Genomic DNA, 14,689 nt, shown 5'->3' on the forward strand with positions numbered 1-14,689 from the left:
TTCAAATTTGAATTTTTAAATATAGAGACGCTATGCGTCAACCCTTGCGAGCAACAAAGTGTACTCATAGATGTTCGGTTTAGCATATTATGCTATATATAATATAGGCTACATTGAGTCTCACCAACTCACTAATAGTATTCGGTTGTTGCAATCCAAATTAATCTCAGCCAACAAGTCTCGTGTCAAGCCCATATCAATGGTGGCATTTTCTGTATTTAAGGCAAACAATTCATCGCACCACTAATCCTCTGATTAATTACTCCCACCCCTCTCTTCTCTCTCTTAGTTGCCGTCATCAATTAAAATATAAACTGATTTGTCACATAATTTACATTCATAAGATCTAATAAATTTTAAATTATTTTAATTAATTTATAATTTATTTCATAATTTATTAAAATTAACTTTATAATTTTCATTAACCTTAGTAAATATAATTAATCTTATCAACCAAATAATAATATCTAATTCAATATTAATTTTATTCTAGATAAAACTCATCTTAAGCTATCACATACTCTCTCACAACTATTTAATCTAACCAACACAGCAAGTCTTAACTCTTAACTATATAAATCAAAACAAAATTACCCGAAGATACATATTCTAACTATATTAATTTGAAGTGTTCATTGAATACGAGTACAGAATGGGATTTTCTTTTTTTTCCTTATTTATAGTATCACAGTACAATTCTATTCTCCCCCTACAAATAATACTAAATAATACTAAGTACCATCTGTTCCATAAAAATATGGATATTTTCCTTTTTTATCCTTATATAAAATTATACCATTTTTATTTATAGAAAGTTCTATTAAACTCATCACTCATATACATCAATTTGTTTACAACGTATAACACTGAGACCCACCATTAAACTCTAATAATCATATAAGTCTCACTATCCACTAAGAAGTCGTTTGGTTGCTTTGTTTCATCAAGGTAAGGATTGGTAACTTAGTGAAACTAAGTGTTTGGTTGTCAAAGTGTAGCTTTGTAAAGCCCGTGTTTCAGAACTGAGGCCCGCACTGTTCATCAAATTTTACCCAGTTTCGAATCTAACCCAACACCTTCAGATTGAGTTAGATGGCCTCGATTTGTGTGTCAACCAGAAACCCCATATCCACTGTCACTGCCGTCACGCAACCCAACGCCAACTTCAAAATCGCGGAGGCGATGGCGGAGCTACCGATATCAACATCGATTTCCAAATAATTAGGTCCGCGGTGGTAGTAGCAATTCAACGCCTTCCCTAACAAACACGCCGAGTAATTCCCCACCGTCGTTTTCACAATCCACGGATCTTTCACGATTTTATTCACAATCTTAAATCGACTGCTGCGGACGGCGTCGGAGCCGTTGATGAACTGATACAGAAGCGAATTCGACCCAATCGGCTCGTAGACCTTGCTAGAAAAGTAGAAAACCGCCGAGTGATGCTCGCGCCCGGGGACTTGGAGATTGATCGCGATGACGAACGTCTTCCACGATTTCTAGCACCTCGAGGCGCGCAGCGCGTTCATCACGCGGTTGTCCGGCCGCGCCAGGACGTGATCGAGTTTGCCGCTGGATCTGATCCAGTCGACGCCGGCCGGATTCATCAGCCACTCGCCGGCGGGGTTCTTGCCCTTCTTCGTCAGGTAATTCGGGCTGCGGACGGAGAATAGGTCCCCTGGAGGCGACGCCCAGCCGTTGGATCTGGTGTTGAGGTCGACGTGCTTCAGCGATCCGGTGGTGATGGCCTCATCCCTCCAATCCGGTGCTTCAGGAGTTGGAAATATATTTGATTATGTCTAGTAAGTGAAGAGCATACGTGTCATTTAGGCGGCTTAACTCAATTAAAAAATGGCAACCAAACGTCACATGAGTTTATTTTCCTACATTGACTTCTATTAACCAAATGGTGGGTTTCATAACCCATCTAGGCCCAAAACACCGATCTGCCATGACATGATTTATTTAATCTGGTTGAAACCATCTAAGTAACCAAACGACTCCTAAAAATATTGTAACTATCTTTCTTATTATCTCTCTTACTTTACCAATTATGCATTAATTCTCATGTCGTCCCAAATGTCTTTATTTTTTTTTAGATCGGAGAGAGTACATCATTTGTCTTCACACATTTGGAACAAATATTTTTTTCGTCCCAATTTTTTTTGTCCCAATTATATAAGCTTGTTTTGTTTTAGTATCCCAAAGTATATAACTTGTTTTCATATGCTAGTATAAAAACAAATTTTCTTACTCACTTACAAATATATCTATATTTATATCCTTATTAACTCAATCACATTAATTCCTCATCAAATTAAATACTATGTGCATATTAGGAAGTCTTTTTAATATATTTTCTTAATAAATTTTTTTAATACTTGTGAAAATGAATAAGCCTTTATAATTTGTTTGTACTGAACTTTGGTTCCTTTAACTTATCAATCTTAGAACAGTTTGAGCCCTTTCTCTCCTAGAAAAAAACACAAATACAAAACAGTACTATGTAATATTTCTCAAATTTCCTACTTGTAACATTTTTTAAAGGTGCCTACTTATAACATTATTTACACTGTACACATATAATTAAATATCATAATTAGGTAAGTTTATTATATTAATGAAGTAGATATCTAAAGTTTTACTAGTAAGGGAGAAAAAGGAAAAAAAGAAGAAGAGAAATAGTGTTTGTAGATTATAAAGGAGTAGTGTCTATTTATATAGTGTTAGTGGATAGTGAATTCACCAATTCATAAGAGTAGTTGTTAACTCTAATGGTAAAGTTATAAATAAAATGATTTGTAAAAGTTCCTACATTGGATTTGCATAATTTTAATAGACTGATTAAAATAGAAATACATGTTATTTTTAAATGACAGATGTAGTATTACACAATTAAAACATGTTATGACTTGATTCACGTTTTATAACGATATTGATCTAAATAATTAAATTCACATATAATATTTTAAAAATAATTTATTATAATAATTTTAATTCTTAGTGGGTAATTCGAACTTAACCTGACCCAATACAAAATTGTTGGATTCTTATTGGTCGTCTCAATACAGACCCAAACTCATTAACTTCATACATGTTTGTGTTTAAAATTGTCGGGTCAATATAATTTTTCTTATAGAACTTGATCGATCAAATAATTTGAATTAATATGTTGATGATCATCATTTATATTTCCTCTATCCTTTAAAAATAGACTATATTAATCTGCTATTTTGGAATGCTCCTTAAAATAGATCAATTCTAAATTTTCTCTTTAATAAAGTGGTTTCATTCTCTGCTAACAATACTTCAGTTACTTTTTTATTATATCTTTATTATCATTAAAATATGTGCCGGTTTAAATGTTGTTTATTTTTTTAGAGATGTTAGGGTATAATGCTAAAAGGTAACGCAAAGCCAATTTGGACAAGTGGTACCCATCTACCAGTACAACAACTCAATTGGCAAAAGGAAGCACCGCACAAATTATAATTTTTTTAATCAAAAGTTTTATAGTACCACTATCTTACAGATAGATTTGAATGGAAATATTTTTAGTCCAAAAAATATAATACTACCTCTTTAATGATTCACACTTAATACTACTAGAAAAGTAGAAAAGAATAATTTTCTAATAGAAAAAGAAATGATGAACAATGTTGAACATCATCTGCATGACTGCATCGAGAGCGATTGGTCACGTGAGAATGAGACGACGATATATAATGTCCTCCAAAGAAGAAGTCTTGTTCAAAAAAATCATTTACTATTGTGTAAGAGGGTTGTTAAGTGCATTAAACAAACAATTAACAAGAAAACATTTAAAACACCTTTATTATGGCTCAAGATGACTAATCAGTGACATTCACAGCATCAATCTTTTAAAAACTCACAGCCTTCTTTTTATGTCTTAAAAAACACAACTACACCTGATATAATATAGTAAATGATCGATTTTTTCTCGTTGCTTGAAGAGTTTATCCAAAAATATCTCATTAATTGGATAATTACTCTATATATAGTACTCACGTTTCATTTTTAGGATAAATTATTCATAAAAAACTTGTCAATCAAAATTAAACATCATTAAGTAATTAATGTGTACTTTTGAGTAATCAACCTGCAATTTCATTTGTCATGTCGCTATTCCAATAGCCAAGGTATATTTACAGGACATTTTTTTCTAAATAGGTGAGACATTTTCAAAAATACGCACCAAAAATGATGGAAAAAAAATCTAACTTTTATGTATAATGATCTTGGTCTCTTTGCATTGAATTTTCAAGTTTTCTTTTTGGGTGGTTCGGTTGCTATGACTAATTATCATACTACAATATTTCATCTAGGATTGAATTGTGAGATTATTTTAGTTGGAGGGAGGTGACTATCACTATTATCATATTTTAGTTGGATGGAGTTGACTATCACTAATTATCATATAATTATATATTTATCTAAGATTAAGTTGTGAGATTAAATCTAATGAACAACACAACATATATTTAATTTCGACATATAATCTTGCAAATCGAATAACCCCTTTACCCCTTTCAATTTTAAAATGTTGTTTTAAAACAATCACCTTAATATTGAGATTTTTGCTGTGATTTATTAAAAGTGACGTGGTTGTTACTAGTTCGTTGTCATTAGTTGCCGTAAACTAATTAGATGTGGATATATGTTTAGTGACATGAACAAACTTTTTTATACCAAATTAAATGAAGTTGCTTGAAGTTTTATAAATATGAACAGTTTCTTAATTTACAAAAAAATGACGACTACTTCAAATTTATATTTCTTTTATTTTAATACTTATAAGAGCATCTGCAATGGTGGACGCACGGCGTCCATCCGTCCGTGCCGCTGGCAATTACGAGCTCCGCCACCACTGGCACGGCGCTGGTCGATGCATCAAGCACGTCCGTGCCAGCGAGCAGCTGACGTGGCGAGCAGCGATTGGGCAACGACATAGCCGTTGCCTTTGATTTTTTTTTAATTAAAAATCGGTTTTTAATTAAAAAACCGATTAAAAATAAGGAAAAAAAATATTTTTCCACTTCCCAAAAAAAATATATCCATTTTTTTACCACTTTTTAAAATTTTTTTTTATTTTTTTCCCCCAAATATACACATTTTCATCTATAAATACCCTCACCAACTCGTTGTGGACCCTCTTGGCCCAACTCAATATGGCTGATAGGTCAACTACGACCCGCTCGCAACTTCGATCGCATGAGGCTATGATATTGGGCCTCCAAAGACAATTGGTGGTAGTGCCACCGGATGAGTAGTCTTCCACCGGGGTATTTTTAGCTTTTAATTATGTAATTTTTAATTATTAGGAGTTTAATTATGTAATTTTTAGGATTTTAATTATGTACTTTTTAATTTTTAGGATTTTAATTATGTCGTTTTTATTTTATTTGTCATTTGTAATATTATTTAGGTTTTTTTTAATGAATTTTAATATTATGGAAATGTTTTTATTTAATTAAATTTTAAATTGAATTGTGATCGTCCTTGTGCAAGAGCACAACAGTGAGTGTTGTGCTCTTGCCAGAGAGCAGGCAGAAAAAGTGGGGTCGGGCCCACAACTGTGCTCGCTGGCAAGAGCACGGTTGTGGGTGCTCTAAAGAGAAAGATTGAAAATAATTATAAAATGTCAATAGACTGGAGCGGTCCACCGCTAACGACAACACTCCATTACGACTGGAGGTACTGTCTTAGCGGCAAGGAGCTTAGACATTATTGCATGAGGTCCCGAGTTCGAGCCATCTTGACATCAGTTGTAATTTCCTCCTATCTATGGTATATGAGTTTATTTGTAATTTCCTCCCTTATATAAGAGTTAATTTTTAATTAAAAAAAAGAGGTACCAAAATTCAAAGCCTATCGACACCAACACGTTTTCAATTTATTTTTTCCGCCATTTTCTATACCTAATTTTAGTACGGAGTATTTTTTTTAAACTAAAAACTCAAGCAAGCGGCGCCTTAGGCCATCCGCAATGGGGCGGACGATGGCACGCCCGATGGCGCGCATCGCCCGCGCCCGCCATCGTCCGCCACATTGCGGGTGCGTGACATAGGCCGCGGACGATCGTCGCGCCCTATACTAAGGGCGCGGAGTATAGCGCGGACGATGCCCATCGTCCGTGCCATCGTCCGACCCACTGTGGGCTACGCAGACGATGGCACGCGGTTTCGTTTTTTTATAAATATAGTTCATTTGTAATTTCATTTCACGATTTCACTTTCGAAACTTATTACATTTACATAGGGATGTCAATCGGGCCAACCCGTTCGGGTTGTCGGGCCATTCGGGTACGGGCTATTCGGGTTATGATTTTTTCGGGTTATAAAAGTTCGACCCTAACCCTAACCCTACGGGTTTCGGGCTAACCCACCGGGTTATTCGGGCCAATGCGTATTTTTAATTCTTTTAATATTTTCAAAAAATAATACATATTTTAAATTTTCTTTAATTATATACATATTTTTAATTAATCATTCAACAATGAAATACATATTTTTAATTTTCTTTAATATTTTTAAAAAAGATTAAGTTATTTAAATTTAAATAACTTATTCATTACATAATTATTTACAAAATATCTATCAATAGTATGTTTATGTTTATGTATTTAAAACATAAATCAACACTTTGTTTCAAAATTCAAACACAAATCAATTCGTAGAAAATTAAATAAAATTTTCATAACGTGAGAGGTGCATCGTAGATGTAACAAAAATATTTTGAATTGTTAAAGAGTGAATTATCAAGATGCTAGCTAATTGGAGTAACTCTAAGTTTTCTTGATTTATGATTGGTCAAATTTAATTTATTCCAGCTGTAAATATGTCAAATAATAATTTATCTTTTTTTTAAGAATCATCAAAGTACGCATAATTCAATGACGAAGCGGCGTCAAAACACTTTGCACTATTATATTGGAAATATACTAAAAGAAAGCTTCTATATACGAGTATTTATAAATCCATGAACCACATGGTGATTTTTTTCGTGATCTTATATAGTCGGTTGACGTATTTGGATTTTGCATGGTTTTAGAGGGTTGTCTTGGATGATTTTGATTATATTTCTATATTTTGGTATGTTTACATGTTTGTTGAGAAATGATAGAAAATTGATTAGAAAATGTACACAAAATATGTGGATGTGCAACAGCCTTGTTTGAGTCAATGTTTCTCACGATTTTGAAGTCTGATAAACCTCTAATACATATCATTCTCTTCGTCTTCGAAAGAGCTTCGCGTGGATATATTGCACTCCTCAATCGGAGATTTGTAGAGAAAGTTATGACCGTTACAAAAATTGCTCGTTGTGCAGAAGCCTTCAACCCGACGGGCCGACCCGTAACCCGAACGGGTCAGCCCGCCTAACCCGACAACCCGAACGGGTCAGCCCGAATGGCCCGATTTTAAATTCAGGCTGCGAAATTATAACCCTAACCCTGTATTTTTATCGGGTTATTCGGGCCGGCCGGCGGGTTCGGGTTACATTGACATCCCTACATTTACATAATTACTACGAAATGGATTCAAGTCCCAATAGTCATATGTTTAGCGGAGAGGCGCGTTGGCCGGGTACAGAACCCGGCGAATATCGTTCGTTCGACGTCGACACCCAGTACGATCCCGATTTCAGTACAGAATCGTACTGGTTGTCTGACATGGAGCCGTCTCCAAACCGACCAAGCGCTCCCTCCCGCCGTGACGCCGCAGCGGCCGATCCCGAACCCGCCGCGACCGCTTCCGCCCCAGCCAAAAAGAAGCGGAACCGGCAGCGGGCGCAGAAGTTGCCGCCTCCCGAAAATTGCGATGAGTACGCCCCCGGCCGTACGAACTACACCGACGATGAAACCCTCATATTGGCCCGGTGTTGGGTAGATATATCGGAAGACCCGATTTTCGCGAACAACCAGAGGCAGGTCGCGTACTGGGAGCGCATCACCGGCCTCTACAATGAAGCCAAGCCGCCGACCGCATACAAGCGCAAACGTGAGCAACTCCGCAAGCACTAGGATCAAGTGAAGAAGCAAGTGAACTTGTACGCGGCGGAGTTTGAGAAGTTCACGCGGGCACAGGGGAGCGGCGAGAGCTTGAGCGACGTGCGCGCTAAAGCGCTGTTGTCCTACCGGTCCATGTACGGTGACTTCAAGCACGAGGCCATCTGGGCGCTCTTGAGGGACAAGCATAAGTTCCAAGGTGGAATTCTGCACACTGGTGCGCCGAAGAGGACGAAGACCACCGAAGCTGGTGATTACACGAGCAGCGGCAGCGGCAATCACCCGGTTGACCTCAACCGAACGTACGTGGATGAAGGGAGCTCCGGCACACCGGTGTCCTCCCGGCGTCAAGGCTGCGAAGGCCAAGGGGAAGGCGGCCGCGACAACCGCTGCAAACCCATCTCCGTTCCCGGAAACGCTCCCGACCCAGACGGCCACCGCGTTTGAGTCGTTGGCAACAGCGTCGATGGCGAGGACGTTATTGCAGACGCACAAGGCCCTCAAGAAGTGTACCGACCCCGACGAAGCCGAATATCTCCGGGCGTTAATCGATGAGCTGCGTCAGAAGTTAGAATTGCACCGACTTAGTTGTTTTTTTTTGTAAGTTGAATGGTGTAACTTTTTTATATTAATGTGTCGCCATTTGTTATTTAGACTTTTTTTATTTACTCGTTACTTGTTATTTGAAAATATTTAAATTAATTAAACAAAACAATAAAATGATGATGTGGCGCGCCGTATACTAAGGGCGCGGAGTATAGCGCGGACGATGCCCATCGTCCGCCCCATCGTCCGGCCCACTGTGGGCTACGCGGACGATCGACGCGGACGATGGCACGCGGTTTCGTTTTTTATAAATAGAGTCCATTTGTAATTTCATTTCACGATTTCACTTTCGAAACTTATTACATTTACATAATTACTACGAAATGGATTCAAGTCCCAATAGTCCTATGTTTAGCGGAGAGGCGCGTTGGCCGGGTACAGAACCCGGCGAATATCGTTCCTTCGACGCCGACACCCATTACGATCCCGATTTCAGTACGGAATCGTACGGGTTGTCTGACATGGAGCCGTCTCCAAACCGACCAAGCGCTCCTCCCGCCGTGACGCCGCAGCGGCCGATCCCTAACCCGCCGCGACCGCTTCCGCCCCAGCCAAAAAGAAGCGGAACCGGGAGCGGGCGCAGAAGTTGCCGCCTCCCGAAAATTGCGATGAGTACGCCCCCGGCCGTACAAACTACACCGACGACCAAACCCTCATTTTAGCCCGGTATTGGGTAGATATATCGGAAGACCCGATTTTCGCGAACAACCAGAGGCAGGTCGCGTACTGGGAGCGCATCGCCGGCCTCTACAATGAGGCAAGGTCGCCGACCGCGTACAAGCGCAAACGTGAGCAACTCCACAAGCACTGGGATCAAGTGAAGAAGCAAGTGAACTTGTACGCGGCGGAGTTCGAGAAGTTCACGCGGGCACATGGGAGCGACGAGAGCTTGAGCGACGTGCGCGCTAAAGCGCTGTTGTCGTACCGGTCGATGTACGGCGACTTCAAGCACGAGGCCATCTGGGCGCTCTTGAGGGACAAGCAGAAGTTCCAAGGTGGAATTCTGCACACTGGTGCTCCGAAGAGGACGAAGACCACCGAAGCTGGTGATTACACGAGCAGCGGCAGCGGCAATCACCCGGTTGACCTCAACCGGACGTACGTGGATGAAGGGAGTTCCGGCACACCGGTGTCCTCCCGGCGTCAAGGCTGCGATGGCCAAGGGGAAGGTGGCCGCGACCTCATCCTCGACCGCTGCAAAGCCATCTCCGTTCCCGGAAACGCTCCAGACCCAGACGGCCACCGCGTTTGAGTCGTTGGCAACAGCGTCGATGGCGAGGACGTTATTGCAGACGCACAAGGCCCTCAAGAAGTGTACCGACCCCGACGAAGCCGAATATCTCCAGGCGTTAATCGATGAGCTGCGTCGGAAGTTGGGAATTGCACCGACTTAGTTGTTTTTTTTTGTAAGTTGAATGGTGTAACTTTTTTTTATTAATGCGTCGTCATTTGTTATTTTGACGTTTTTTATTTACTCGTTACTTGTTATTTGAAAACATTTAAATTAATTAAACAAAACAATAAAATGATGATGTGGCGCGTCATAGGGCGCCTTAGGGCACCCCACTGCAGGTGGGGGGAAGGAGGATAAAACTGATGACGTGGCGCGCCTTAGGGCGTTCCACTGCTGATGCCTTTATAATTATCCATTTAGGTCACTACTTATTCTTAAAAAATATAGGAGTATTTTATCTCTATTTTATAGAAATATAGACTTTGAAGACATTTTAATATAATATATTAAAAATAATATTTAAAGATTACATTTCAGAAATAAAGTTGTCAAAAATAAAAACTGTGTTCCTATGTATCAAGCTAAAATAATGAGAGTATAATAATTTAGTGACGGTGAGAGTAATATAAATGTGTGTGATTGCACATAATCAGAGTGACTAAACAATGGTACTCCATTAAAAGACGATTTATGGTTTGAGATGTTGTAATATGGTAGTCGCTTATTTATTTTCTTAAAAAGGGAAGTTCAATAAACTGGAAGAATAAATCTGGAGGTAGCCAAATGTGGGAGGGGTTGTACGTAGCTTGTACTCGCTGCGTGCGGCCGACGCCAACGCACGTGGCGACAAACATCGTCTGAACTGACGAAAAAGCCCTCAGGTCAAGACCAAGATTACAGGGAGTGCCACGGAAAGCGACGCGTATTTGTCACGTAGTGTTAGACGCGTGGCGGACCCCCTCTATCTTGTCTGTACACCCCGAGTGTGGGGCCCGCTCCTCCTACTTTTCTTCATCTTCTTTATTGTTTTTTTGTTTAGTTTAATTTTTTAATGCTGCCATTTTTTAAAGAAAATTATCGTGGGGTTTTGAATTTTGTCGTTATGTAGGTGCAGCAATAAAAAGCCACCATCACGTGTTCGTCACATGCGGGCCAACTGGTGGAACCACCTAGGGCCAGCCTAGATGCGTGAGGATGTGCCTATTCTTCAACAATTTTTAACCCCTCCATTTGCCAACATTAGTTTTGCATTTTTCCGATTAGTGGAATATGAAGCTATTGGTTGAAAATTGATTTATGATACAAAGATATACTAATCGGGCGTAATACAGTCCAATGAAGAATGTAGAAATTAAACAGAAATAAACTGAATTGAAATTACAAAGAAGAATTCGAAACAATATATCGTAAAGATGTAAGCCGAGTCGAGTAGTCCTCTTTCCGCAAGACGAGATACGCCCCAGTAGTGCTCTCGGTTTGGCGTGTCGTCCCCAGAGATAAAACGGCTTCGTCTCTGAAGTAGCAGCACCGCTAGCAGCAGAGCTCCGGCGAACAGGAGTAAGGCGGGGGCAGAGCTTCGACGGGAAGATTATGCAGAGAGGGAGAAAGCGTGTATGCAAAAATGCTTGTGTATGTTCTGTGTAGAATGCAATGGATGCATGCCTATTTATAGGCCAAGTCCACCCGCAGGGGCATTGATGGAGTCAACAGCCATTATGTGTGTCATGATGGCTTCACTGTAACCGTCGGGGGTTATTGATTGGAGCACTAGCCATTGGGAGCTGAAGAGACACGACGCACCTGGACATGCTACACGACGGGATACACCATGGGCCGTCGGGACCTTTTGTCTCTCGTTATTCGTCGGGGTCCAGCGGGGACCTTTTGTCTCCCGTTATACATCGGGGTCCAGCGGGAACATGGCGTGGACCAGGACCCGTCGGGGATAGCGTGGAGTTTGGGGTGGTCTAAAAAGAACAAGCGGGGCTTGAACCACGTTCAACGACCAGCTCCAAAGAACAGCCCAAAGACCACCCAAAGACCAAGATCCAAGATCCAGGGCACATGACACCTGGCACCCATCGTCCGGTGCACGGGGCACGAGTCACGGTGCGCGACTCGCGGGCGGGCGGCGGCGCGTGCGTGTGGACTCTGTCACCCGTCTTATTCAACGATAATTATTACACATAATAATTCATCTGATTAAATACTTCATCAAAGAAGTTTATCATCCCCGATGTGGGACAATTAACACTTAGTTAATTAATCCCTTAGTTTTTTCACATAGCTCATTTCTAGCTTTATTGTGACCAATTTTAATATATTATTTCTCACTCACCGGGAATCGGATTTGAGAAAATGAATATACTACGGTCATCTACTCGGAATGTAGATCGACGCTATTGCATTTAATTTCACAAAATTAAATGTCTTGTAACATTTATTATTAGTCAAAGTTGTTTGATCAAGCACGATTCCAACAATCCCCCACATGAGTGGAAATTGCCAAATGCATATGTATGCAGACACAAGCTCAACCCTCAAGAGGTAGACATGCCCAACGGTTCCGGTTCCGGTTCCGAACCGGAACCGTGGCCATTTTCCCGAACCGGAACCGTCGGAATTCGGGTCGCGGTCCGGTTCCGGTTCAAGATATTTCGAACCGGAACCGTCACCGAACCAGCGGTTCTGGACGGTTCGGAACCGGCGGTTAACCGGCGGAACAGCCGGTTCGGGCGCGTATTTCAAGGCGTGTGGATGGGGCAGACCGGCGGCAGCTTTTCAGCTGAAAAATCGGCCGGTTCCGGCAGTTTTTGGGTCGTGAACCGGCGGTTAACCGTGAAAACCGGCGGTTAACTGCCGGTTCAGGGGGTTCCGGTTGCGGCGTGAGAAACGAGGCGACATGACGCAGCTTTTGCAGACGGTTTCGTTGACCGAACCGGCGGTTTTGCCCCGGAAACCGGCGGTTCCGGCGGTTTTCCGCCAAAAACCGCCGGTTTTGCCGAAAATTCAAATTTTTTTTTTTCAAATTTCAAATTCGAATTGTTCCATTTCCCCCCCCCCCCCATTTTTATCTATAAATACCCCCCTCTATCCTCATTTAAATTCACCCCACTCTTGTGTTAATAAGAGTTTCTCTCTTCAATCTCCCAATTCTCTCTCTTTGTCCCCCATTTTTATCTATAAATTATATTATATTGTTGTATGTTGTTGTATTGTATACTTATGTATTGTAAATTGTAATGTATCGTTGTCCGTTACAACTCAAAATCAAAAAAATTTATTTCATTTTCTCCTTATCCGTCTTATTTGTGCTTGAATTATGCATTGTCTTGTTCCGATTTATTGTATAAAGCCAAATTTCAAATTAAAAAAAAAAAAAAATTGAACCGGCAAAACTGCCGGTTCGAAAACCGAAACTGCCAAAACCGCCGGAAAACCGGCGATTCCGAACCGGAACCGCCGGTTTTCGAACCGGAACCGGAACCGGAACAGTGAAATAGCCTCACGGTTCGGTTCGGGTTCCGCCATCGACCGAACCGGAACCGCCGGTTCGTGAACCGTGGGCAACACTATCAAGAGGTATGTAAGCATAATGATAGGTAGTTTTTGGCTTTGAACTATTCATAGTCAACACCATCGGATACACAAGCGGACTAGTAGCGCGATGCTTTGAACTATTCCTCCACGGCGTGCACCGAGACAATGATGTTAACACTTAAACACCTCAACCTCATCCGTTCTCACATTTTGTGTCCATTTCAAGCCTTGGACACCACTTTGGATTCATAAGTGTATTGTTTGAAGCAGCCCCACTTCACACTTACATAGGTGATTCGTCGTTAAGTATCTTGCCATACTTGGTCTCCTTGAGAACTTCATCTAAACGAGATCCTTTATGGATCATTAAAAGTCATAGACTTAACCTCACCACTAGGCAAGTTTTTCAACACTCTATTGCTCTCTAGGGAATAGATATAGATGAGTGTTTCACACTAACTCTCGTAGCTTAGTTTTCCCATTGAACCAAGTTCTTGGGATCTCCAGTCATCATGGTTGGGTTACCACTATAACAATTCCATCATGGTTGGGTTACCACTATAACAATTCTTTAGTTTGTGGATTTTAAACTCATTCCCTCTAACAATTTATTCATTTGATCACGATTTAACCACATGGTTAGCGGATCCGCTAGATTACCCAATGACTTCACATAGTCAAATGTAATCATCTCTGTTGTGATCAAATGCCTCATTGTATTATGTCGTCGACGAGTATGTCGAGACTTACCATTGTAAAAGTCATTATTTGCCCTTCCTATAGCAGCTTAGCTATCACAACGAATCAACACTGGAGGCACCGGCTTAGACCACCATAGAATATCATCAAGGAATTTCTTAAGCCACTTGGCTTCCTCACTAGCTTTATCTAAAGCTATGAATTCCGATTCCATGGTTGATCGGGCTATACATGTCTGTTTCATGGATTTCCACGAGACAGTACCCCCAATAGTAAAGACATATCCACTTGTTCAAAGTGTGTCTTTGTTATCGGATATCCAGTTAGCATCACAGTGCCCTTCAAGTACCAGGGGGTATATCGAGAATTATAGCCCATGATTTTGAGTATATTTCAAGTACCTCAACACTCTTACAAGAGCTTTCCAATGCTCCTTGCTTGAATTGCTCGTGTAACGACTGAACTTGTTCACTACGCAAACAATGCCAAGTCTAGTGCAATTAGTCAAATACATAATGCACCAAATGACATGTGCATAACCTTCTTGTGCAACAGGCTAGCCCTTATTCTTGCTCAAGTGA

General features: G+C 40.6%; 1 pseudogene; it reads right to left on the reverse strand.

Annotated features, from left to right (window-relative positions):
- Window positions 1–1,088: 1,088 nt before the first annotated feature.
- Window positions 1,089–1,927, reverse strand: LOC121800655 (annotated as a pseudogene).
- Between the last annotated feature and the right edge of the window lie 12,762 nt (window positions 1,928–14,689).

The sequence above is a fragment of the Salvia splendens genome, chromosome 4 (genome assembly GCF_004379255.2).
Source record: "Salvia splendens isolate huo1 chromosome 4, SspV2, whole genome shotgun sequence".
Classification (NCBI taxonomy): domain Eukaryota; kingdom Viridiplantae; phylum Streptophyta; class Magnoliopsida; order Lamiales; family Lamiaceae; genus Salvia; species Salvia splendens.